Raw genomic sequence first — 27,737 nt, forward strand, 5'->3', positions numbered from 1 at the left:
GCATTAACCTTCTCTAAACCTGGAGGAAAATGCCTGTCATCAGAAACCCTCAGGTTTCTCTCACCAAAGCCAGCAAATGACAAGTAACCTGGAACTGGATACCAAGGGAAAGTGAAAGAGGGTTTTTTCTCTCCCAACAGAGTGACATAAGCCAGGTTTTTTACTGTCTCTGCATTTTGTTCTTATAGATTACATGGCAAGCCATGCTGGCCCAAAGGTGATAGTGGTGCCTTCTTGTCTAACACATATTCTAAGCAGCTGCTTTCCCAGTTCTTTGGACTTTTAAATCAGCTGAAAGAGGCAAAGTTCTGTTCAGTTATAAAAATAATGTATTATCAGATAGCAACTTTTGACTTATCATGATTCTATCAGGGCTGAACTGTTTAGGTTACTCAGCAGGCATTTAAAGTGTAAGACCTGAATCACCCACCCTTTCTCCCATACCATGACACAGAGAAAGGTTCTGTTCAGCCTCAGTAAGGAAGGCTTTCACAGGCTTTCACAGCTTCCTTCCAGGACCTGCCTATAGTATCTCCAGCACTGCTGGCATCTCCAAACATGGGCCATTCTCTATTGACTTTATTTCTGGCAAACAGCTCTGAAACAGTACTGTGAGAAGGGAAGTGAGTCCTGACTCTGTGAGCACAGGTAAGATGCTCAAAATAATGAGAAGCTAAAACATCTAAGACTTCTGTTGCATCTAAATGACCATTGTGAAAATAAAAGGAGGAAAAGGAAAAGGGGGGAAAAGGACCTTTGTTGTCCTTCATTTGAATTATAAAAATACCTCCCCATTGGTATTTTAACTGTAACTCATGAGGTTTGTCTTCCAAAAACCACCTTATGAACAGCCCAAGCACATGAGTCCAGCTCATGCACAACAGATATTCAAACACCTTGCAACTACAGAATCAGGCTCAAGGAATTTGATTCTGTTTACACTCAAAGCCCAAGTGACCCCAGAAAATATAATACAGGTTTAACATCCTGATTCATTATCTATTTACCAAAGCAAAACTGAATGGCTGAGAGAAGAAACTTTATCACCTTCTACTGATACTCCCCTGATTGTATTTATACATTTTAAACATGCAAGGAGAGACAAAGACAACTTCTCAGAAGTGTTTTAAGTGCTTTGGAGCCTAACAAAAGCCAGGGAAATCTAGAGCTATCAATCTGAAGCTGCCAAGGAATACTGTCTTACTGTCTGTGTGTGTACATCCTATACCTTTAATGACTTGGCAATTCTCTTTCATTCTATAAGAAAAAAAAAGCTACTGCTAGACTGACCTAACAGAAGGTCAGATTTCCTAGGGTTTGTTATATGAATTCTATACAACCACAGATTTTAAAACATCTTTTAGATTTAGAACAGAATTAGCCTTTTTTTCCTCTAGATAATTCAAAAAAATTGCTTAATGTCCATTCACACACTAGATATTTTTTCAATTTTTCACTTGCAGATAACCAAATATAATTACTGCTGTAATACAATATAATACTACTGTTTGTTTCTTTCCTAGAACTGCCTGGAATTACATGACTGTTGCCACCAAAATGGAGCAAAACAGACTGTTAAGCATTAGCTCCAAGTGGTAACATGATCTATTTAGTGGCACACTTATCAAGTCAGTTCTACTGCTGTTTATTTAAATAGAAATTGAAATATTAGCTGTTCAACAAACTCCAGGCATTCTGGGCAGGAAATTGAGAGGACTCTAGACATTGTTATATGGAGGGAATTTTTGACAAGCCTTCCCTAAACAGTTTCCTATTCTGAAGTACAGTAACATCTCTAATAGTCAAAGGGGAAAAAAAAATGTAACAAAGCTGGAAGAAGAAAAATGTAGTCAGGGCAGACACAGTGCAGACACATTCACATAATGATGCTTGCCAGGGTAACAGTCCTTAGGCTCTGCAATTACAGCCAAAGTGAAAGGATACTCTATCCAAAATCGTAAAAGTCAAATGGATTCCTGATAGCACATCCTGTTCATTAAAAATCTGTTTTAAAACACAGCTTTACATCATAGAGGAATCTTCCTACAATCTTACGCTCTTTAGGGCATTAGAACTACTCAACAAATATTTTGGCCTCAGTAGCTAATCAGATTTTGTCATGTACCTTTATAATCACTTTAAAAACTCCCTGAAAGACCCAGCTCTCCTATCCACATTTTCTTTTAATATATCTATATATACACTTTAAATGTTGTGATTTGATATTACAGAGCTAAAGGATAATTTTGTATTCCACTGTTGCCACCTGTCAGTGAGTATTTCCTAAGGGTAGTGCCACTATTCCCAGAGCTTCACACATCCATATAAAGGGCTGAGCTTTCATTCTGAACTATCTGGTTCTGAATGTTCAGCCATAAAGATTTTGATTTGCTGATAAGAGTGTTGCAATACAGCAAAACCAAAGGAGAAGTCAAGCAATGTTATCTAAATAAACTAAAATCATTATGCCTGATCAAAGCTACCATACAGCCAGTTTTGGTCAATCAGCATAGCACAAATAGCATATTCTACTGCAAGAAAAACTTCAGAATTCATCCTGCAAGCTTTCAGTGAGCAGAACAATGCCAAAATAATCAAATTACCTGAGCAAGGACTTCATAATCATACACAAAAAATGAGAGAAAGAGAGAGAGAGAGAAAGAGAGAGAGAGAAAGACCCCACTACAAAGAAAGAAGTACATTCTTTATGTAATTTTTCTCATGCCTGAAAGTATTACATATATAGCAAAAATTACACTGGTGTCTTCTGTCTTATGACTACACAGCATTGTTCTACTTCTTAGTTGTAATTTTTTGGTTAGTTTTTTTTCCCCTCCACTGGGGAAGTACTACTCCATTGTACACATTTTCATTTTTAATGGATGATTCACTTGCTTGATACTAAATGGAAGAAATGCCTTAGTAACGTAATCAAAAATATGCAGGCATGTGTTTCCAAAATTAATTTTGATATTTCCTGTCACTGAACTTGCCTCATCAGAGCATAATAGTAATTTTATAGTTGCAGCAACGCTGATTTCACCACATAAGAATCTAAAGAAACATTTCAAGTTGCGCATGTTCAAGATTTCTTTTTTTTTTGTCCTGAACAGCTACACAGACAGCAAGTTTCAAATTCCTACCATCTTCCCAGTAAGTCACACAGAAACTGGCTTCAGAATTTCCAAAGGGCAGCAGTTGATATTGCAATCTACAGCTACAGCTGTAGCTCCTCTCTTATAAAAAGATGGAAGTCTAAGTGATCACTATTAAGCAGTTGCTCACCATTTACATTGCTTTCTTACCATTTAAAATGTGTATCTCAATCCTTTTAAGTAATTAGGCAATCAGTAAAAAAAAATAATTTGGGCTATTACAATTATTGTTCAAGGGTTAATTTATATAAGCACGGCAGGGGCTATACTGAACACTTATTTTATAAAAGACCTTTTCCTCCTGTTTCACACAACATTTTTCAGAAAATAAGCAGTCGCACAAAAATGTTAACATATGGCAGTATTTTTGGAACTGCTGTAGAAATTAAAGGCAATAAAAATTGCTTTGGACAAGAAAGGACAAATAGGCCAAACCAAATAATTATTCTTGCAGCTTTCTTTAACCACTAACTCCATTTTATATGCAGTTTCCGATCTCTCATATTAAATCTGATCATATATATTTAATTCCATTCTTAAAAATTTCAGTAGACAACTTCAGTGCTAACCTACAACTGCCCTGTCAGAAAATCTTTGATGTCACAGCATAATAGCTCCTGAAAGAACAGCGCTAATACTTAATGTAACATGAAACCAGGGCCCTGCAGTGGGGCTGTCTGCTGTCAGGAACAAACAGTTTCACTGCTGTTCCCCAGAAGTGACAAGATTGAGAACTAACAGGGCAGCACCTCCTCGGTGCTACAGGAGACCTGTGCACCAGAGTCACTGGCAAATCCCACAGAGCAACATTGTTAAAAACAAACAAACAAAAAACCACACTAAATAAAAACGTCCAGCCCTGCAGCCATAGATGTTCTCTCCACCTATTGCAAATACAGCTGATGTGAAGATGAATTATTTCCATGCTGAAAATTATAAAACAGGAATCTGGTTTTATGTGGAATTTCTTTACATTTCATGCTTGTAAATAAAGATCCTTGTGCTGCCCTACGCATCTTAAATTCTTTTCCAGAATTTATTGTTTTCTCGCTATGATCATTATATCTCTTTAGATTTTGAATTGAAATTTTACAACTAAAAGTATTGCTAGTTGGCAGAAAACAGAAGATACTTTCCTCTGTTGCTAACATAGGTGCTTACAGGTCCACCTATGAACTTATTATCAGATTTTTGACTAATGAAAACCATTGCACCCATTGTCAGAAAGCACTGGAAGGATCAGATTCCAAAATCTTGAGTGCCCCCTGTTCTAAATGGCACCAAATGTCTCTTGCTCAGTGCCCCTTTCCAGGGAGCTAAAGGGTCCCAGAGGAGGGATGAGATACTCACACAATCAAGTCCCATATGTGTCTGCTTTGTGCTCCATATTTTTACCTCTTTCAAAACATTTTTAAGATTCACGTGTAACATTGCTTTAGGTGAAAATGTATTACTACATATGAGAGTACCAGGCTGACATGGAAATCAGTTCCATTGCTGGATTTATTTTCTCTCTTGGAAAGCTGACTAGCCTATTTTATAAACTAGCGATAGCTGTATTTTTAAAGTTTATAAAACCTGGCCTCTGGCTAACTTGTAAACATAGGATATATTATCCTTTTGTTTGTAAGGCTTAATCCTACAACTGTCAAGCTGAATAAACCTTTAGAATAATAGTAAAAATACTAAAAAAATAGTCATCACGAAAAGAAAATTGAACTCAGATTGAGATAAAAATGTCAGTGGCACAATTTTTGGCACATTTGGCACTACTCATAGAACTGGGAACACTTTTACCATTTAAATTTCTTTAAAGCATTCTTGGGCTATCTGATTTTAAAAGTTGTAAGGTGATAAATGTTTTCAAAAGTATCTATGCTTCACTCTCTTCCTTCAATGGATCTCTGGTAGTTGGCAAAAAAAAAAAAGTCACAGTGGCTCAAGCATGAAGGACCTTACTGACACCGAATAGGAAATTACATTCTTCTGGTGTATTCAGAGCACATGTCCATAGAGCAGCATTAAATTTATCTGCTCATACATTTGCAGCTCTCAGCATTTGTTCCAAGAGCACACTTAAACACACTAACCCCGGCACAGACACTGAGCTGGAGACATTCTTTATGTCTTGTAGCGGCAGCAGATTGCACAAGAGGAGAGAAGGGTTCTGTGAGTAAGGTAACATGTCAGTAATCACGGTCTGTGGCGCATCAAAACAATCGATAACGCCAAGTTCTCCTCCCTCGCCCACTGCTCCTCAGGCTGCATCAGAGGTGTGTGCTGCTCCTCTGCTAGGAGTGCAACCAGAACTGCTGTCCCTGCCAGGACTGGCTGTCCCTCTGCTCAGACTCTGCATGGGCTGAGCTGTGGTTTCAGCAGCTCCCTTCACCGCACCGGGCCATTGAAGCGATCCCACAGCCATTTACTGCACCTCAGCTGAGAGGCAGGAAAGAGGAGCCAAACGTATGATTTCTTCTGTCCCTCCAGCTAGACGTGCAACAACATGCCTGTCTACACTCTAATCTAGGCTATATAAATACTTTTCCTCAGCTATTTTAAAGACAGAGCATAAAAGGAAAGACAAACAGTCAAGATTTAAGCTAGCACTTAACTGTACCCCTATTCCATCCTGGTGGGAGCAAGCAAAAACTCTGACAGAGACAATGGAAGTCTTTTCCTTCAGAGATTTGGAAAGATCAAGGTTTGCTCCTGCTGAGGAGAAATGGCATCCATTACCTTTGCTGGAGACATCTAGGATTTTCCCCCAGCTTCCTTTTTTCTTTTTTTTTAATTCAGTTTGTTCAATTGAGCCTTTGTGATGCTTGGTCAGGAATTTGAGGAATAATGGACAAATATTTATTTAAAATTCATATATAATTGATAGCAATAGAAACCATACAATTACAGAAAAAGATTTTCTGGCTTCTGTACCACAACTGAGATAGTGCCAAGATTATGCTTCTTAACTGAACAGGTGAGAGGAGGAAGTGGAAAACAATTAGAACCATTACCTTACATGGCCAAGACATTTTGAGCCAAGACCAGATATCTGACAGTACTGCCTAGAGATCTCAGCTCAGATAAAGCTCACTACTAATAATCATCTGAAGAATGCTCATTTGGAACAAGCTAAAAAAAATGGTCGTTAGAAGCAGAGAGACCTTGGAAACTGAAAAGTCAATATAAACAAATACAGTTTATTTTCAGAATTCTATATACTAACAGTAGACAGGCATTATTAATTTCTGCAGATAAACAACATAGTTCAAAAAAAGAAGAAATAAAATCTGGGTCAAATGTTGGTCTCCTGATCAAAAATCTTAGCAATTTCACATTGAACGTAAGTTGATTATAAAGAACATATTTATTTAGCATCAGTAATTATGTAAAATGAGCCATTCCCTCTGGAGATTATCCATAGGCTTCTAGACAAAACAAGCCCCAGAAGTTTTTAATCCTGACCATGTAGCGGGCTGCCCATTAAACAAAGGAGCAGGTCAGTGAGGAAATTCATAAGCCAAAAAAATATATAAACCACCACTAGTGAATAAGGATTCAGCCCTCCAAAGTGCTAAGCACATTGGCCCCAATCCAATGAAGTACTTAACTACATGCTGAATTTTAAGCACATACATAGTCTCATTCCCACTGAGATTATTCCTGGGCTTTAAAGCTCACTATGTGCTTGGATAGTTTTTTGAACTAGGACCAGAGCACTTGGTATCTTCGAGGACTTGAGCCCTTGAGTGTTAGGAGCTGGACCTGGAAGAGCCTCAAGCATATGAGATTCCTACCTGTCTTAGTCAATAACACTGAATTTCACTCTAAAGATGTGAATCACACAGAAACTATGAGTTCAGGATTTGACACCCCAAAATAAATAAATACATACCTACATGCTCTCTCCTAGGTCTAGACAAAGAACCAAAACCCATCAACTCCTCTCTCTGAGAAAACACATGTTTTGCCCAGTTCAGCTGTAAGAATCAATTCTGGGAATAAATTCCAGCTCTCTAATTCATCATTGCTATTTATTTTAATACAGAAATGGTGAGAAGAGGCAAACTGCTCTTCACGCTTATGATTGTAGTCATTATGTCTGCAACACCAGACAACAGGCAGCCTGTGGCTGTCAATGGCTTCTGGCAAATGAGAATCTCTTTACCCAGCAATTGCCTTCACCACAACTCTGGAATTCACCACGAGGAGAGGGAGGCCCAAGTGTGACACTGAGTCTGCTTTTGGACAAGCAAAATACCAGAAGAGCAAAATGCAAATAAATTAATTTTGCACATCAAACAAATCATGGCTAATATTAAACAGCCTTTTATCTGCATGCAAAAGGGGTTGTTTGTTTAATGTACTGCCTTTTTTTTTTTTTTTTTAATTTCAGGGCCCTATTCATTGCAAAAGAAAAAAAAAAAAGCTATGAATTGAAATATTTTTAAACACAAGTAAAGCCATTTTATTAGAATCTGAACTTTATAAAAGCTTTGTAAGATCCTGACCCATTCATCAAGTGAGCACTTGCATGGAGCAACTTAGAAGGAATAGAATGAACCACATGCACCTTTATGTCAGAAACAAAATTTGAAACAAATTGTGGATGGCTATTTTGTGCAGTGGCTGCTGTGCCTCATTTGGACAACTGTATTACACTGTGGCACAGAAATGAAATAGTGAACATGCACAACCAGTCATAGAGTGATCCTAAAATAATCAGACAGTCGGCTGCTACGATCTAGCAGCTTTAACTAGATGGAACATTGCTGTGGGGATCCATTTGCTGGTCCCCAGCATTCACCAAGAAAAAGCACTAATATGCTCCATGGCATTTTTTTACATGCTTAAGAATTCCAATGAAGCCACAATAATGAACAATCCAGCTAACCCTGGGCACCCTGAGAAGAAACATTGAGGATATACAGATCCTTCTCTGGAAGTTCCAGTGGCTCAGTGTCTTCTGTGATAAAGCATCACATTTCTTGTGGTTTTGGAGTGGCTCCCTGTTTGTTACCTCTGCATCTCAGTTACTGAAACATGGGCCCAGCCCAGCCTACCACACACAGCTGGAAGGCTGCAGGCCGTGGTCCAGCTCTTCTAAAAGAACTGTCTACCACAGGAAGTCCAAAAAAACTTATTGCTGAAAGTACAAGAACTTCACTATTTTCCAGAAAGCTGAGAATATGGAAAAACTTTTTCCCTTTTACATAACACAATATTCACAGTTCTGGAGGTTGTTACATCCCAGTTATCAACAGCTGTTCAATCATTACTCCCCCTCTAACCTCAATTAATATCCCATTTGATTGTGACTGACAAAAGTGCTGATTTTGATATCTCATCCTCAGTTCTTGGAAAGTTCTTGGAAGAGCCTAGCAAAGAAGGAGAATAAAGTAATTAGGTATGCCTTGAAAGGCTGCAACCACTAATGCTTACTTGCCCCCGCACATCCTAGGGTTTTTTCCTGTCTGCTTCTCATCCTATCCCCTTTCTTCCTTTTGTTTCCTCTCATTCAAATATTCTCCTTCCCTTTCCATCCCCAGAAACTACTTCAGATTCTAAAGTACCTATTTAATTTCTGCTTTGCTTTTAGCTAGTCTCAAAACTTCATCACGAGCAAGATCAAAAGGACATAAAATAAAATCTCATTTCACATCCAACACAGACCACAAACTGGTGTGCAAGTGTATTGGGATTAATAGTTTACATTGATCATCTAGAATCTATTAATCCTTTCAAAAATATTTGCTATCAACCCACTGTCAGAATGATCGGTAAAACAGAAAGTGTTTATGATTCATGCTAACCATTCACAGACTGATCATATAAATAATATTTATGTACACTTCTAAAAAATACTGATATGACCAAACTGGTCCCCTCAAACCTTTCCCAAAAACCTACATTTTCTCAGACAGCAAGGACAGATAACTTGTTTCCCAAAGAAGTGAATGTGAATAACTTGATGAGCAACAGAAAATGAATAAGCACTAAAGGGACTTCTTCAACAACTGCATGTCATCTTCTTCAGAAGATAGCATTACACCACCTATATAGAGAAGTTTTAAAAATCTTCATATATCAAGCTATATCCAAATACTGTGTGTCTACAGAAAATCTCTATGCATGTTCAACAGCAATACAAGCATTCCAGTTGCTACTCAGTTCAATTATATATTCATTCACTCTTCCCTCCCATCTTTGTCCATTCATAGCCCTTCCCCTCCTCTTCCTCTCCCTTTGTTTTTTCATCCCTTCTTTTCTCCCACACACTTTTAAGAAGGCCCAATTCAGCGCAGTGTGGCATCAGCAGAGACCAGCGACAGCTGCCGTTCCAGCTACAACAGTGAGTGGATTTAAAAAAAAAAAAAAAACAAGGGACAGCTTTAAAGTTTGGGAGAGCTGTTTAAACTGAATATGTAAAACTCTGCCGAGGATTTGGACTTTAGCTGCACTCGATAGGGGTGCTTCATTACCTACTTGTGGGAATGTCACTTGTCTGTGGTGAGGTCACAGCCTCCTGGCGGTAAATTCCGTATGTGCTGTTTAGCCCGGTCAGCCGAAAACAAACCAGCAGATGCCACCCTGATTTGCATCCAGTTGCTATTGATACTAAAGGGACAATATGTGAAAGACAGGAAGTATCATGTGGGAGACACGCTTCACCAGTGTGAGGGGAAACGAGCCTTCACCTTCCCTATCTAATAATCCCAAGCAGAATTACTGAAATAGAAAAGTCTTCCACAGCAGGAACAGGGCAATCAAAACCAGTTTGGGGATGGATTTGACGCTTAGTGGTTTATTGGTTATCCTAGGTATTTCTGTGCCACTTTGACTGGGGCAGAGGGGGTAGAGTCATCAGTCAGCTTAAACCTTGATGTTTGCACTTCTAATGGAAATTGCCCATACAAACAATTCAGCAAAACAGTTTCTTCCTGCTCCTTTTGGGTTTGGTTATGTTACACTCATATTGTGAAGAATTGATTCAACCCGTCCAAGGGAAGACATCACAAATTAGAAACTCCAGCTAATTCTCAGTAATAACTCTTTAGGTAAATTTTACTCTCCCATACACATTTTCTCTTTCTCTGAAAAGACGATACAACACTCACAGCATTCAAAGTCTTTCACTTTTACACCATTGTGAAGAGTTTGTGTTTGTAATTTGATCCCATTCCATCACAGAGTGTTTTGCAATGGTGTTTTCAAATCAACCTTTAGTGGGCACACCCATGCAGCCCTAAAACACATGGCAGCGTGGCTGCAGTAAAATACACACCGGTGTAGCCGCACCACCCTGCTAATCAGAGCTTTTGTTACACTCTTAAACATCACAGATTGAACCTTTCTTGTCTAGAGGGGGTAGAGAAGTTCAAAATAATGAGAATTTTCACTGACTGAAGAAAAACACAAACCAGGAGGAAAGACTGTGTGGACCAGCAAGGAAAGAAAAGCCTTTTGGCTTTCACCAAAGGTTGAGGGAAGATCTTTGAAGCAGGCAACTGCTTGAATACACAGAAGACTTGGCTCCTTAAAGTTCAGGGTGAGTGTTGAGGGTAAGCACAGACACGCATGAGAATAAGAATATGGTTTGTCTTACTTATTTCTCTAGAGCATTATGTGGCAATACCTTTCTTTCTTGGTCTCTTCTGTTTCACATTTTTCCATCTCACTACTCTTCTCCAAACTGACTCCTCACAGTCTGTGTAGCCATCATCCCATCCCAACACCAATCCACTATCTTCTAAATCATGAAATCAAGGTGAAAAGCCAAACATATCTAACATGCCTTGAAATAAATGAAGATTCCATTGTTACTTCCAAAGAGAAACACCGTGGGCACCATGTCCAAAGAACGGGTAGCATAAAGGGAGCTAGGGCCTATAGAAGGCAACCAGAAAGCATGGAAGGATTTTCCTGGAATTCATCTTAGACCTTTTGGCTAAGCAATGAGATACAGATACAGACAGCAGAATGCAAGAATGCATTCATGTAAACCAGATACAGATAGCAGAATGTAAGAATACGTGCATGTAAACCAGAGGTGAATACTCAATTTCACTCACAGGGACTACCACAACACAATCACTACTAAATATATATTGAAACACAACTACTTAGGGACGTGAAAAAAAATGCCATGTGCATATCTACATATATTTGGACTAAAGGTTGAACAAAGTATATTCCCACTGCAGTGACCTACATGAATCCCTTAGCAGAAGAAAAATATTAAAGGACTTGCAAGAAGCTAGTTTGCCCTCAGCAGATCAGGTATGAATGAAAGAAAAACAAAAAAAAAAAGAAAAACACACAGACACAGTCCCCACAATTACAGGAAGCTGGCAAGCCAGCAGTCATAATCCCCACATGCTGCATAATATACCGCACCAGAAGACCTGCTGGAGGGTAGATATGGAGGGACAGTTGGTCTAACATGTAGTTTATATGAGGTGAATTCCTGTTAATATCATCCTAAAGCCATAAAAAAACATCATGTAAGCAAACCTGATTCCACCGTGATTGACACAAAATTATTCTCTACAGTCAATCCAATGCAAACAGGGCCTTGACACACCAGCCCCATCCCACACAGTCACAAAAACTTCTTTCCATTGAACCCAGAAGGAACTGCATCCTGGCCTAAGGAATGTGATTGTGGCTAGAGTAAAAAGGCACCCTCCTGCTTAAGTAAACAGTTACACTGGCTTATACCAGCTGAGAATCTGTCAAATACCAAATTATACCAAAATATTCCTCTGAAATAGCTCAACATTCAAATTCCATATATATCGCATCCTTCAAAACGCTCACTCTAATAACAATAAGCCAGTCAGACTGGCTTATATGACACTGCTCTTCTCCAGAAGCTCCCAAAATCTGAGTCCTCATCTAGTTCCACCTATTACTTCAACAGGTGGATTTGGCCCTCCTGAGGTAAAATGCTGTGCGTGCCCTTAGCACAGCTACTACACTGAGGAAAGGAAGTGAGAGTTCACTGAGCCAGTTAAAACTGTCAGAATGTAGGATGGAGTTGCCCATCTATCTCAGCTGGAATCAGGCCATGACACTGAGGTTAACCCCCCCACTAGTGCAAAAATACCATGGGGTTTCACTAACCACAAATGGTCAGGAGCTTGGTGGAACGAGCCCGTCCACAGCAACCTCTCAGATGTAAGAAGCAGCAGAACAGTCTCTGGAAGGGTGGGACTCCAGCTCAAAGGACCCATGGATACATCCATCAATCATCACCTAAAACTGGACAAAACTAAGCAAGGCTGCAAGATTGCTGCAGTACAACCAGGGTGCAAACATCTGTTTAAAGCACAAAGGCTTCCTAAAAGCTTCACCTCAGTAGTTCTGGAGCATTAATGGACAGACCCTCTGTGGAATGAGCATCTCTGAGTAATGAGGAAACTCGCAGAACTCTCTGCCTCCTCCGCACTGGGACACTGACCAACAGGGTTTGTGAAGTAAACAATTCAACAGCAGCCCTTCCGGAGCAGCTCAGGGTGATGCAGTCAGGAATTAAAGTCACATTTATTCCAGAAAAGAGTTTCCAGATAGGGAGCGCCCTGCAGTATTTTATGTCGATTTTCCCACAATGGCAGGTCCTTGGAGTAATATATAAATTCTCCTTATGCTGTGTAACAGTTAGTTGGAATTAGTAAACACATATTGTTTCATTAAAAATATTATGTTCCAGCACATGCATTTAATTTGCCATAAAGTATGGTATGTAAGAAATCACACCATTTGCAATAAATCTGAAAAGATATTAGCATTTTTGTTTCTAATACAAGATATTTTATGCAAGTCGTAAAATTTCAGTGGTATATGGAGGGGGTCTTAGCGAAATACACAAAAAAATATGACTATAAACAAGCCATCATTCTGGTAAGAGGAAATACAAACAACCAGAATAAAAATAGTTGATGCACAAAAGCCATAATGAGGGGGTTGCTCAAAAAATAACTTCTACTTTGAATGGTTTGGATGAAATACAAATTATCCACAGAAAAGTGTGGACTGGCATAAATGTTTGTACAAAATTATAAGTATATTTCTAGAAGTATGCAAGAGACAACCGCCTGCATGCTGCACAAGGTCCCAACAACGCTCTGCGTAAGTGCTAGTGCACAGAGTCCAAACCACTGCATTTTAATTACTATGCAGCCTCAGATATATTGCCTTTGATATGGAAATGTTCTTGTTCTCTCATCTTCACATACAGTCTCATGCACAGAAATCTTTATCTGATTCATAAAAAATAAACTAGAATCCAATCTCAACACCTGACCTCAGTGCTTAGAAGTTTTTTACTAAGCATGGTGTCACTATAAAAAGAATGGGTAATATTGGTGTAAAGTTAGATATTTGGAGCAATGATATGAAGGATTTGCAGTTAGGAATCAAATCAATACTGCACCTCTGAGGTTTTAGAGTTTCCTATTGCCTTATGTCAGTCTACCAGTGACTGGAGACAATTGACTACACCTTTCTGTATAGCTCAAGAAGAAAGAAAAAATATTTAAATGACATCCTGTCTTGCCACAGATGGAAGAGATGCAACTCAGCCACTTGCTGTATGGAATGGGTTTGGAAATCTGATAAATCACTAACATCAAACTTTTCACCTTTTTTTTCCTAAATTCCGATGCTACATTCTTGAACATATTTTTTGAAGGTATGCACAACAAAGTTAGCAAAGAAGAAGCAAAACATTTCCCAAGCTTTACTTCAACAAAGAGGTAAAATAAACATAAAAATCCTTGAAATACAAACCCAGTACTTTCCTGTATCTTATATTAATATGCTGGCCATAAGAAGGCTAAAAAATTTTGCTTTCACAAATTCTACTAGTCACTCAGAAAAAAACCATGAAATATTCAGACCTATTTAGGTAATTCTCCTAGCTCTGTAGAATTACATTCTCTTTTTCTAAAGAATATGATCTGTGTAAGCTCTCTATAGATGATAATGGCCCATCTGTAAATCATTTTGTTGCAGGTTATCTGTTTTTTATCACTGCTAGTACCTGTCTGTCCCTGATATGATACCCTTAAACACATTAACTTGATGGAATGTTTTGCCTGACTTCAAAAAAATCCATTGATCCATTCTGCACTATAAATGAATTACTCTGATGAACCTAGTTTAACAATATGCCTAATTTTATCTTACTCTTTCCGATTCACAAGATTCAAGAAATATTTGATTGAACTAATTTCCAAGCAATGATTTTCAGACTCGGGACGCTGGTTTTTTCTTCTTAATTTAAGAAGACAAAACAGTAAACATAAAACTGATATGAGTATTTTAAAATATACAAGAGGAAGAGAGAAATGTCTGTGTACTGATTCTTGTTTCTTTAAGAGAAAATCCATTTTTCAGGCTCCTGTTGTACTAATTGAAAGAGAATTATTTAAAACTTCACTGAATAGTTGAATATACGATGGGTATCTGTAGCAGTTTCACGAGTTCCAAAGAACTCTAGACTTTCTGAAAGACAGTAAACTAAAAATTGGCAGGAAATCTCTTACAATGATGTCACAAATATTTGTTGTTGCCACAGAATACTGTTTTAAAAGAACACCTACTTCTGTGCTGAAAAGGTTTTGGGAACATGTAATTATCCAGTTTTATCACTGCAGAAATCAGCTGCTTTCCAGAAAATACATCTATCAGATCTCTATGTTCTGTGCAGAACTACATCTAAATAAATAGGCACGTATTTCAGACAGACATCACACCAGGCCAGTACACAACCTTACTAGTGATAGGATTTTATGGTGTTTTGTTGTTTCCATAATGTGATGTAAAGGCCTACAATGACACGTGTACAGATACACACTGTGGGAGAACCATGTGCCTAAAAAACTCCAAATGGCTCATACAAAAGAGAAGAAAATTCCGTTTCTGTGGTTTGGTAATAAGTCCCCTAAAAGTTCTCATTCTTGCTGTTCTACCTGAGGAAAAATAGAAAGTTGCGTAAATAAAAATGACACAAAAAGCCACTGGAAGGGATGAACAGAAACCAGCTTGCTACAGTACAGACCTGAAACATGCACCTCTGTGTGTTTTGCTGCTACTTGACGAGTAAGCTGTATGTGAGCTACCGAGCACTTCACACAGCAGCGCTTCTCTCCTGGGTTCTGACACCACGCAGAAACGTCTCAAGGCTCTGCCTCTGTGATTTACTGTACCGACTGAAATGCTTTAAAAATATGTGGCCGTATGACTGCAGTTGACATAGTTCACATATACACAAACACCCCTATTTACATAACTTTGGAAAACTTTAGCCATTACACGCAAGGTCTGCCAAACGAGCCCGCTGATCTCTAAAGTGACACTGTGGAAAAAAGGAAATATACAACATCCCATTGCATGGGGTGGAAAGCCAAGTGCATCCTGGCTTCTCTTTTCGAAGTAATTTTTGTTCTGGGAAATAAATAAATAAATAAATGTATCGACTGAAGCCTTTGGAGTGTGATCTATACACTTCCAAGGCAGACATCTACCCAAGTGTAAAAGATTGATAGATACACTTCCTGAAGTGTTATCTCCCAAGGTGATCACAGTGTTTAGCAGATAAAAGAGGACTAAAGAAACTTTCTAATGCCAACTGAGAAAAAAAAAAAAAGTATTTGTTATTGCTATCATCATGCAAAGTTCTGGCCTTTATTGCCACAAGCTATTTTAAGGCCTCCAAGAACTGCAGGGATATGTGGATACTTTGGACTAAAAATACAATCAAAGATGCAAAAAACATGTCCAAAGAGATTTTTTTTTTTCCTGTTGAGCAGGAGAAGTTCGGCGGGAAATGACCACGAACAGTTGTTGGCCACATACTAAAAACCACTGGCAGGGGAACAAGCACTGGCAGTTCCCACTTGTGAACAAAACCAAGCTGACAAGTGAAGGCGACTAACTTTGGACATCAGCTATTATTTTCTACAAGTATTTTTCTGCTGCTAAGGCACTTGTGGCCTTACCAGTGAAACTGATGGGCTCCACTTTTGTTTCTCTTGTCGCTTTCCCCGGTGCGTGAACGCAAAAAAAAAGGAAGAAAAGCAGCAGTTACATAAGTTGAGCGGAGAGTCGGGAACGCGCAAGGAGAGACAGCCATCTGTCTCGCTCCCTTTATGCTGTGTTATACACATGGCACTGGCTTGCACCCTGCCATCTAGCAGAGAAGGAAACCGAGGGAGCGCTGAGGCAGCCCAGTTCAGCCTCCCAGCAGAACCGAGACGGAGCAGCGCGCTGCAGGGAGGAGGGAGGCAATAATGCGTTTAGCAGAGGATGCGAGACGGCCGACCAAAGGGCCTCTTAGGCGCTCATCGCTGAATGAATTAAAGTTCCCGGCGAGGAGGCCGGGGGAAGCGGGGCCAGCGACACGAGGAGTGTGACAGGAGGGAAGGGGCCGGGAGCCGCCAGCCTGCCGGGGACACGGCGGGCACACGCCGGCGGCCGGAGGGGGCGCGGGGTCCCCGGCGCGGCCGCTGCCGCCCCGAGCGGGGCCCGGGGGCTCCGGGGGTCGCCGGGGGCCGGGCCGGGCTGGGCTGAGCTGGCCCCGGCCCCGCGCCCCCTCCCCCGGCTGCGGGCGGCCCGGGAAGCGGCCTGGAGAGCGGCGCTGGGAGCGATGCCCAGGGCTCACCTTCCCCTCCCCCCGGAGAAGCGCGCTTCAAAATGGTTTTGCAGGCGAGGCTGGCCAGGCTGCGCTCGGTGCAGGGCTTCCAAGAGCAGTGCCTGGGTTGGTTTCCGTATATTCTTTGGCTTTTAATAGCTAGCTGAGGGAAAAAAAGAAAGCATTATTGTTTTCTTTCTTTCCTTCTCTCATTGCCTATTCTAAATTTGACTCCAAAGTTTAAGCAGTTGAATTGGCTAATTCTGAATACAGTCTATTGAGAGACCAGACACAGCAGTATATCCCTGTATAGCAATAGATACAATGTGCTGAATTGGCAGTCTAATTATAAATGTGGCATTTGGACCTCCTTTCAGACCCAGTGCCACCTTACCTTATGAGGGAACTTCAACTACAGCAACTGTTCAAAACAAAATGCCATTACAGGATCAGCTTCACCCAACACTGGAACCAGCCAGGGGATTGTTTTACAAACAGCCTTTCTCACTTAACACAAGAATGTATTATAAGGAAAAGTTATGGATAGTGCAGAGTCTGAAGAAAACGCGTATGTAGTTTCTGCCAGGTGTCGAGCTACTTCAAACTGCAGCATACTCCAAATGACCTCATTATTTTCTTTTAAATGTACTCACTATAAATACTTATTCCTTAGTTTTACTAGAATGAGCTGCTAGGTATGCTTGCTGTTTATATTCCAAGCGTAGTGTGCATGTAACGTCATGAGCACAAAAACCCACGAAATATCCTGGCTCAAAACAAAAACCTGCAATAAGATCTTGCCAAAGAATCATGGGGTGCTGAAAAAAAGTTTTTTAAAGGGTCCTTTCCAGGGAAATGTTCGTATTTAATGGCAGGCTGCATGCACATATCTCACATTCATTCTTATTATTTACTTTATGGTATTATAATGGCTTAATTAAATGAGTGGGCACAAGCACGTCAATAAAACAAGTCAAGTCAAGTCGAAGTCTCAAAACAGGTTTCAAAATTGCTCCATTACACGAATACAGAAAGGGAAATTCGTTAATTTTTGGACTCCAAACTCTCTTTGAGGACTGGGTAGAACTGTTCTCCTGTCCTCACGATCAGCACTGAAGATGCAAACGGCAAAAAAATGTTAAAGTGAGGGTAAAAGAAAGCAGTAGGAACAAAGTGCCGCTCGTGCGCCGAAGGCTATTTAAATTTGCTTAATAAACATATACCTTATCTACGAACAGCAGGCGAAGATATATTACTTTATCACAGAAAGTTTCACCTCTGTGTTTTTGGGAAACACCCCTAGGACAGCACTAATCTGCCGTCCCCAGGCTCCCACCGGGCTGCCTTTCCCTGCGGCCCCCCTTCCCCCCACCCCGGCCACTCAGACGCAACACTAATTGTCCTTTCACGGTGCCACTTTCGCTCCTTCCCGTCCTTTCACGAACAACAAAACCGCAGCAAACCCCACGGCGGGGCGGCCCGCGGGAAGCGGGGGCAGCGCTCGGCCGGGCAGGAGCGGTGCCTGCCCGTGACCTCCGGGCCCCGCCGCACGGCTCGGGCCGCGCCCGGGGCTGCCGGCCCGGGGACGCGCTCCGGCGGCTCGGCTGGCGCTGCACGCGTGGAAGTACCTGCTCGCATCGCGCCTGTGGGCTCTCCCTCTCTGCCCTGGCTACACCCAGCCGCGACCCCGCCGCCGGTACACGCGTGCATGCATTACACGAGCGGGCAGCGCCGGTGCCCGCTCCTCCCCGGAGCGGGGCGAGCCGCAGAGGCACACTCATTAGCTCCCACTGATGATTCCTTTCAGGATCATGAATGGAACAATTGTCAAAAACTGCGGGAAAAAAAAACAAGCCCCGAGACTATCATATACAGACGCAGCTTGTGTGCGCGCATGTGACAGTTGCAGGCAACCCAGATTTGGCCATAAACTCTTCGGCGTTGTCCGAGATAAAACATCAAATTGCTTGTACGGTAAAAGAGGCTTCTTATCCCCAACCCAAAGAAATAAACAGCTTCCAAGGTAGTGAAACGCAGGAAAAGAACAAGCTCTCCGCAAGACACACCTTGCCTCACTCGTATCCTGCAGCACCGCCTGCAAACAGCTGCGCTAGCTTGTTGCAACTGCCACTATTTTATTTTAAAAGAAGAATAACAGTAATAATAGTAAGTGAAATACTTCCTGAAAACTTACTTTGCATTTAGTTTAGGCACTATTCTTTTTTTTCAGCTCGCAAAGGAAGCCGTTTTGTCCAGGTTAGGTATTGTCTACTTATGGATCAGCCTCTGGCTAAGGGTTTATTTTAATTTATGGCTTATGCATTCTTTTAAGGTCGATTTGCATGACCTCCGGCAAAGAGCTAAGGCAGCAAGAAATCCCAAGTCGACTGTTGCCACAAAGCGGCACGCATCTCCCCTTCCCCGGGTGTAAACAGAGCTCTCTGATGATGGACTGCCTTCTTCCCCCCTCCCTGTGTATCACGAATTAGGGCGCGATATCGATTTTAAAGTTTTCGCTATAACTTTATCCCGGGCTCCGCCGGCAGAGATAAGGCGGCGGCGGCTCCTGGGGACAGCGCCGCGCCGTGGCCGAGCGCGGCACGGCCGCCGCCGCAGCTTTGTGTGCTCCCCGCAGCCGTGCCCGGCCAACTTCACAGCACTCACCCGCCTCAAACTTCGCGCGGAGCCCACAAGCACCACTAAACTCCCCTCGCCTTTCTCCATCCCGCGTCTCTCGGGGTTATCCGCCAGGAGAAACCCACGCGAGCGCTTCGGAGCAATGACAGCGGCGCTCCGCTCTCAAAGATTTATTTCGGATTTTATTTTTCCTCTCCTTCTCTCTTTCTCCCTCTCGTGTTAGTTCCTTACGTACAATATCTTCCCGCACCATGTGTTCGCCTGCCGTGGGTGATCTTAAAATACAACGCTGATCTGTCACTACATTTTAAAATAAACTCTACTCGGGAAGGATGAGAAAGTGTTGTGATTTCAAGGTACTGGGGTCCCTTAACGTCTCGGAAACCTCGGGATTCAAACAGCCCCGGAAACTCGCACGGGGACGAGACTATAACTACTTTTCCCTAAAGAGAAGGGAGGGGAAAAAAAAAAAAAAAAGGAAGAAAAAAGAAACACAACACCCTCGTGATATCAAAGTAAATAATCGTGCAGGGGGAGGCGGGGGAAGGGGTGAATTCAGCAATGTTAAAAGCTAAACAACAGATCTATCTCCGGACGCTGCTGCTTCACTCAATTGCAACTAATAACCCATTAAAGACAGCGCAGGGGGAACTGAATTCTCTCCTGCAAAGCGACATAAATCCAGCGAAAACCCATTAAACCGCCGCCACCGCCACCAAGCCACGCAGCACTACACACCACAGCAAACAACAGGTATACAACACAATAGGGCTGGTTTTCCTGGTTACCTCCTCGGGATCCAGTGTGGCACAAAGCACTGGGAGAGCCTCCTTTTTTTTTTTTTGCAACGCGCTTCGGTAATTTTCATTAAAAAAAAAATTTTAAAAAATTAAAAAATAAAAAAAAAAGAGGGAAGGAGGTGAAGGGGGGGAGGGAGGGGAGAGAAATAAATGGGTAGTAATTCGGTAAAATAAAATAAAATAAATGAGCTAGAGTCTGCTGGTGTTTCTCCGGGCCATGGATGTGCAGGATCCCGATCGTTAGAAGTTTGCGGATGGGTTGCCTGGAGATTTGGTTACAATCAGGTTCTTTTTTTTTTTTTTTCCTCCTGAAACAAGTGAAGGCGATGGTTACTGCTGTCAATCTTGGCAATCAATGTGAGCGGCCATGTCGTAAGTATTCAAAGCATTTCCCGTCGTGCAACATCAGAAAGTGAGTGGCCAGGGCATTGATCTGAGGAAGGCAAAAGGAGGCAGGGCTCCCCCGCCCAGACAGCACAGGCAAGATGAGACAACACAGGGAGAGAGAGGAGGGAGAGGGGAAGGGAGGGAGAGACAGAGAGAGAGAGAGAGAGAGAGAGAGAGAGAGAGAGGCTGGGAGCGAGCGGGGAGAGCAACAACTGCTGAGAAAGTGAGCACAAAACAGAAAGTGAAATCGGCGCGGGCTGCCAGCCGCATCCCCGCGCAGCTATCACCACTCACAGGGCCATTAGACACATGAAACCCTACACCGCTCTGCTCCCGCTAATGACCACTGATTGCCCGGAGTGGTGAGGAAAGGTACTAGAAAGTTACCGGGGAGGGGGTGCGAGGGCGGGGCGGGGGCCGGAAAGGGAGGAGGGGGAGCGGGGGGGTCCCGGGGGAGCCGGTTCGCGGGGCCGGGGCGGCGCGGGGGGGCGGCCGTGTCACACGGGGCCGGCCCGCCCTCCGCCCTGCCTCCCTCCTTCCCTGTGCCGCGCTGCGTGGGGACACACACGCCGGGAAGAGTCCCGCCGGCTCACGGGATGCACCAGGAAAATAAAATTACAAGGGAAAAAAAAAAAAAAAAAAGGAGCTGGAGAAAGACGATGTGCAGGAGGAGGGAAGGGCTGGCGGCGTGGGGAGGGAGCGGGGACGACGAGAGGGAAGCACTCAGCAAGCGCGTAGTGACAGCTGATAAATGGGTCTCTGATGAGCCCGATCCCACAGCACGGCCCGGAGGGGAAAAAATGAAATTAAAAAAAAAAAAAAAAAAAAAAAGAAATTTAAAAGGGGGGAGAGATGAAATGGAAAGTGTAAATTACACCAGAGATGGGAGTCCAGCTACAGGGACCCGGGGGAGAGGAAGGCACTCAGAGTCCACAAACTATTTAGTGATGTATTCAGCAGAAAGGTGAAAAAGTGAGTGCAGTGAAAAGGGAAAGACAGGTATGGCCGGAGAGTTAAAACTGATTTAGGACGGACTCGAGCTGAAGTTGGGATTCTCGTGGCGACGACGAGAAATTTTAGCAGCGGCAATATATAAATATCCCTCTCTCTGCCTACCAAAAGGCAACAGATAAGGACTGGAATATCAGCTTGAATACCAATTTAGGAACTCACGCTCTCTTGGAAGTGCTAATTGGGGATGGGGGGGGGGGGGGAAGATCTGGGAGAAAGAAGGGAAAAACTATAAGGAGCTGAGGAGAAAATCAACCAGTGGCAGAATACTGCAAACCCAAGAAAGTCTCCCTGCTGTATTTTTGCATTCCAAAGGTAAACATAAAAGAGTCTTTCAAACTGTCAGGGGCCCGCAGATCAGGTGGGCAAACAGAGCTGCAGAGCGAACGTCTCCCTCTTTTGATATTATTCACACCTAGGCTAAACTGTTGTTAAGATGGGAGTGCGGAAAGCAACCTCAAGCCCACAAAATGAGAGAGAGAAGTTGTTGATTCATCTCTGTATTTTTGGCACTTTCTCCCCATTTTCCAGAAGGCGCCTGGAACAGTTAGTAACAGACAAACTTTTTAATTTTAAAATAGCTTCATAACTTACAGAGGCCAAAAAGACGAGGAGAGAGCCTGATTTCACTTTCCTTCTCTCTCAAGTAGAAATTTGCGGACTAGGTTAGACCCAGAAGCACACTCAGCCCCACTGCGAATGAACCTGGCTTCAGCAGGACGTGATGAAAATTGAACATTAACGCGATGGCACAGGACAGATATGACCTGGCTCCGATTCATTTTGTTAACAAGCTGTAAAACTCGACACACTGCTGGAGGCATGCACGTTGCATCCTCTGCTATCCGAGGTGCTATCGCCCCTCTCGAGCCGAGTTCAGGGAAGAGGAGTTGTAAGTCAGAACCTCTTGGAATAGCGGACCTGTTTTATACCATATTTTTGGCAATTCCACTACAATAAAAGGAGTAACCAAGTCCTATTCGGCAAGTAGCAAGCACCTTGAAATAGAACTTTAAAATTATCTAGTAAAGCTTTATCATCAAATTAGCTGATGAGGGCATAGTAGCTAATTCCCATGCATTCTTTCAATTTTAATAAAAGACACTAAAAAAGTGAAATTCAGGGATAAGGAGAAATTGTATGATTGTAAATACTGAGTTTGTATTCACCTGCATTCGGCTAATTCAAAGTATTCACCTTGCTGCAGTTACCCCGTGTATGGAATTAACAGCAGTAAATAGTTTCCTTTCAAGAGATTACTCTGTCATTTTAAATCTTTAATTATAAGAATTCCCGTGATTGGCCACTAACGCTTTCCTTGTAACACATTTAAACCTGCTGCAAGTAAAGGAAATACCTTTTTTGCACATCTAACGTAGCTTTGGCACGCAAAAAAGATTTTTTTAAAAATTTAAATGAGCTATGTAAGGAAAGAGATATAAATCAGAATACAAGGACGAATAGTCTGCCTCAGTCTGCAATTCTAGTAATTTGTTGCTGGAAGTTTTTTTCTTCCAAGAAACAGAAAAGAAAAAAAACAACCCAAGCCCTCCTCAAACCTAGCGCCTTCTTAAATACGAAGCGGGAATGGGACAAGAGATAATTAAGGCATCAGATAAGTCTAACCGCCCACCTAGCTCCAAGTCGGGGGAGCATCCCGCTGCACTGCCGAAATTCCAGGACAGGGAATGACATTGGCTTGGGGCAGGACGGGGCAGGGATGCGGCCACGCTGCCATGCGGAGCGCAAGGAACGCTCTCCAGCTTGTTGCTTCCCCTGTGTGATCAATTAAGTTACAGATGAAACTCACAGCGCCGGAGAGCGGCAACTTCTCGGCGGCAGCAAAAGAGGATTCCTTGGGCATTGTATGCAAATGTGAGTGTGCGTGTGTGCGCGCTGCACGGGGATAATTGTCATTCCCTCTTTGTTTGCATAAGTGAACACCCGCCGTGCGGATCCGTACACACGTGCCGAGAAACAAGAAAACGCTTTCACTCGGAGCGGTACCCCACGTTTAGAAACCGCGTTTGGAGTGACTGCCCTCGCTTTGGCTTCATGAAGGCTAAAGGCAGGCAGATGTTGAGGAGGGATGCTGACCTGCTGGGGGTGCCTGCGCAGGGAAGGGACCGCAGGCGCTCACATCAGGTCGGGGCACTTACCTGTGCACAGCTGTCAGGGCATTTTGCGCCTTGCGTCTCGCCAAATGCCTTAAAGTAAAGCAATGTTCAACAAGCGAGGCGACCTGTCTGTGTGCTAAGTGGTACGTACCGCATCTCTAACCTGAGCAGCAAACCTGCAACTCCTGGAGAGTTGGCGGAACAGTCTCAGAAGTTTTGGATTCAAAGGGCAAGAAATTTCACTTTAAAAGTCATTCACCCACTTCTAAACTGCCCTCTCACCCCAGTTAATGCCGGACAATTAAGAGGCATGTTTATAAATTCCCTCTGCGGACACTGTCCGACAATGAAGGCTTGTTACAGGCTTGCTAGAGATGTTCAGAGAAACTTTTGCGAAATAATCAACGGCATCTGAGAGAAAGCTAAAGGAAAAGAAGTTAAAGCCTGATAATCCGATTGGGAAAAAGTTTTGTTAGACTAGATAGAAGTAAATTACTGCACGTTTCTTCAAAAGCAAACCCATCAGCTGATACGAGTTCCCCTAGAACAAGAACCTCTGGCGAACTCCTCCAAATTTAGGGGACGTTTGCATTTTGTAACACTCAAAGCTAGAGATCTGCCTGAAAACAAAAACTCTGAATTCCTTACAGCGTCATCTGCCAACAAAATGTATTGTCTTGGCAGAAAAAGGATCAAGGAGATTTTAATTTCATTTTAAACTGTGCATCATCTTGATAGCGAAGGAAAAAGCCGCAGCAACAATCTCCCCGCTCCACGCCCCCGCCGTTCAAAAAAAAAAAAAAAAAAAAAAAAAAAAGAAGGGGGGGGGGGAAGACAGAACTGGAAAAACCACATAAACTTTTACAAAGAAAATAAAAGCAAGTTCGACATGAAAACCCCTTCCTGTCTCGGAAAGTTCATTTTAAAGGTCCCTTCTGTAAATCTAAAGTGCAAACACCAGGCTAAGGTAGTGAGTGGCTGGAATTTGCATGCTGATAAGAGAAGGCTGTTGTACTTACAGTGACAGAGGGCAGGCTGCGGAAGAAAAGCTGTTTGTGTTAGCCTGAGAGTCACCCAGGGCTGCAATGAGAGGAGAAGAGAGGAGTGGGAGTGCCAAGCTGGATACACCTTCACCGCATCTCATCACATCTGCCAGCCTCTCTCTCCCTCTCTCTTTCATTTCCACATTCCCTTTGTTCCTGAAAAAAAAATCTACACGTCACATCAGTCCCCAGATGCAGTCTACACCAAAGAAAAAAAAATGAATAATTCAATCAAACTGTGCATAGTCTCTAAGGCAATAAATCTATTGCACTTAAAGAAACGAAGGGTAATTACCGCTATAGAATTAGAATAAGGCCAGAGCGCGCAGGGATCCCAGGGTCTGTAAACTCCACGGTCAAATAAAGTTTCATTTATTTAATCCTTTGACAACCCCAATGTAAACTAAAGGGGAGGATCAGAACTTATTCCGGTTGGGTTTGAGAATGCTTGAAGTGAATGTTATAAAAGGAGAGCGCCCGTGGTCTGTGACAAACACAATGCAAGGGAGTAGAAGTGTTTCACTGCATCACCTCCAGGGTCCGTTCCCCCCTCCCTAATGAAGAGCAGACCACACTCCCACTTCCACCGTCTCCTGCTGCTCGCTGCAAGTGCAGCGGGGATCGCTGGCAGCCAGCAGCCGCCTTACCTGCTCCCGAGCGCCAGCACAGCCTGACAAAAACTCAGGGGAACCGGCAATTTTGTTCCACGCTCTGGCGGAGAGGAGCCTCGGGGAATTTGCACCGGCAAGGATTGCCTCGGAACGGTGCCCCTGACTCGAGGATGTGCGCGGGGCTGAGGCGGGGGACTGCCCGCCGGGGGCGGGGGGAGCCCGGCGGGAGCGGAGCCCGGCGGGGCGGGCGCGGCGGCGCTGCCGGAGCGCGGTGACGGACCGGCCGGGGCGGGCGGCAGGAGCCGCGCTGCTGCCGCTGCTGCCTGGCGGGCTGCCGCCTCGGCTCGGAGGTAAGGTGACTCTACATTGTGTTCGTCCCCCCGCGGGTACCCCGGGTGCCAGGGGCGCGCTGCTGCGCTAACGAGGGCGGCGGCTCGGGGCTGTGGCTCAGCTCCTCGTGCCCGAACCGAGCCGGAGTTTAACGTCGGCATCTGCCGCTTTACGCTCTCCATCGCATTCTTTGCAAACTTCTCCTGAGGGGCTGGGGGAGGAGTGAGACGGAGAGGGGGAGGGGGAAACTAACCCCAGGTGAGACCGCGCTCTTGAGATGCCGCAGACCATCGCTCCGATGCCGCCGGGCTCTGCGCCGACCGGGGAGGCTGAAACACCTTCCGCCGGCGCGGAGCATCGCGCACCCCCCCCCCCCCCGTAGCAGCGGTTTGATTTACCCGAGACATTAGCGGGACTGTTATTCCCGGGAAGGCAGAGCGGAGCGCGCTCCCGGCCGCCCGGGCCCGTCCATGTGCTTACCGCGCCACCGTGAGGCGGGCGCGGGCCCCGCACCGAGCGCCCGCCGCGCTCCCGGGGCAGCCGAACGCGCCGCGGCCGCGGGCACCCCGCGCAGGGCGGACGGGGGGTCGGGGCTCGGCCGCGGGCAGCCCGCAGCGCCCGGGGCTCCGGGACGGCGCACGCCGCCGCCTCCCGCCCGCTCTCAGGAGCCGGAGAAAGACGGGGAGAATTTTAAGGAGAATTGAGGAGATGGGAATACACAAAGCGAAAGCACCGCACCGGTGTTTGCCTTAACCCCCTGCCCCGAGACTTTCTCCCTCCTTCGCCTGTCTCTCCGCGGCTGGGCGCTCCTCGGAGGATTGGGGTGAGCAGGGCAGAGCGCATCCCGGCCCGCTCCTCCCGCCGGCACAGCTCTCTGTAAATCTCCTCCGACCCCCCTGCTGGAAGGCAGCGTCCCCTCGGAGCGTGTGCCAGGCAGCCCTGCTGGCTCCTCTGCCCATCCTCTTTCCGCCTCCTTCCCCGGCCAAAATCAGGCCAGTTGCACTGCCCGGGCTTTCCTGGAAGATTTTCCTTCTCAAGTCTTTTAGGTGATTTCAAGCTTGAGGCTGGGGTTTTGGTTATATTCATATTAATGGAAGGGAGATGGGAAAAAAGAAAATAAGAAATACTAGGTTGTCACCACCCACAGACATTACCTGGGGTGACACTGCTAAAAGTTGTGGACAAGGCTCAGCACGATGAGTTTCTAAGGCACGCTACAGGCACATGAAAGCTATGGAAATGGATCTAGTACAGGGGACAGATCCATTTATACAGGGGCACAACACATCACTTACCTCTCACGGAAAGCTTTAACCCAGAAGGGGGTCCCTCTCAGGAGGCTTTTAGCAGCTACTGGAAAGCATCCATCATATCAGGGCATCCCGGTGCCCAGAAAAGCACGGACTGCTCTGGCAAGGTGGAAGTCCCTTAACTCCTACCTACTAGTTGCACTGGCAGAGTAACCTCCGCACCTGAATCATGAGAGCTCTAATAACGAGCTCCAAAAAATGGCAATTACATTCAGCTGTGACTAGGAATCACCTGAAGATTGGATACCTGATGCTTTACATGCATAGAGTTAAAGTAGAAAAACAGTAGCATGACTGTGGAAGGTGCAAATCTTTCCATCGAAATGCATCTGCTCCTCCTAATCTGGGAATTTCACCTAACAGCTGGATTTGCCTCTTTGTCATCTTAATCATTTTTCACCTCCCCTCTCTGTACAACAGGATGGCCATAAACCACCGCTAACATACAAAAACACAGCTCAAGATTAACAGCGATTTTAAATGTACTTTTCCAGAAGCAACCCAAAGCCACGCCAGAGATGTTTAGAGCAATCATCACACTCATACTGAGGCATGCACCTGTGCAGCCTCACATATTATACCAATTTTCCCAGCTTCAGCTGGGAATAGCAGAACTTGTTTCGGGAATGAGGGGGGACAGGAAGATCTGTGTCAGGTAGAGCTGTACCTGCACACACATTAGAGGGGCTGAGCGGGGACTCGT

At 44.0% G+C, this 27,737-nt stretch overlaps 1 protein-coding gene and 1 long non-coding RNA gene across 6 annotated transcripts in view; one reads left to right on the top strand and one right to left on the bottom strand.

Annotated features, from left to right (window-relative positions):
• SOX6 (SRY-box transcription factor 6) overlaps positions 1-25,564 on the bottom strand; it is a 374,568-nt gene extending 349,004 nt beyond the window's left edge. For 2 of the 5 annotated variants that reach the window (XM_038139355.1, XM_038139351.1), the window contains exon 1: positions 18,417-18,545. The gene's annotated coding sequence lies outside the window, so the exon portion shown is untranslated. Of the gene's footprint in view, positions 1-18,416; positions 18,546-18,982; positions 19,100-20,213; positions 20,346-24,759; positions 24,940-25,430 lie in introns of those variants that run through there. The other 3 variants (XM_038139352.1, XM_038139350.1, XM_038139349.1) reach the window with 3 other exon arrangements.
• Positions 18,817-24,554, top strand: LOC119701999. The gene is made up of 4 exons (XR_005257220.1): positions 18,817-18,954; positions 19,121-20,178; positions 20,544-20,597; positions 22,271-24,554. It is a non-coding gene; the product is annotated as an uncharacterized LOC119701999 (long non-coding RNA).
• Positions 25,565-27,737: the final 2,173 nt, after the last annotated feature.

Source organism: Motacilla alba, chromosome 5 (assembly GCF_015832195.1).
Source record: "Motacilla alba alba isolate MOTALB_02 chromosome 5, Motacilla_alba_V1.0_pri, whole genome shotgun sequence".
NCBI classification, from domain to species: domain Eukaryota; kingdom Metazoa; phylum Chordata; class Aves; order Passeriformes; family Motacillidae; genus Motacilla; species Motacilla alba.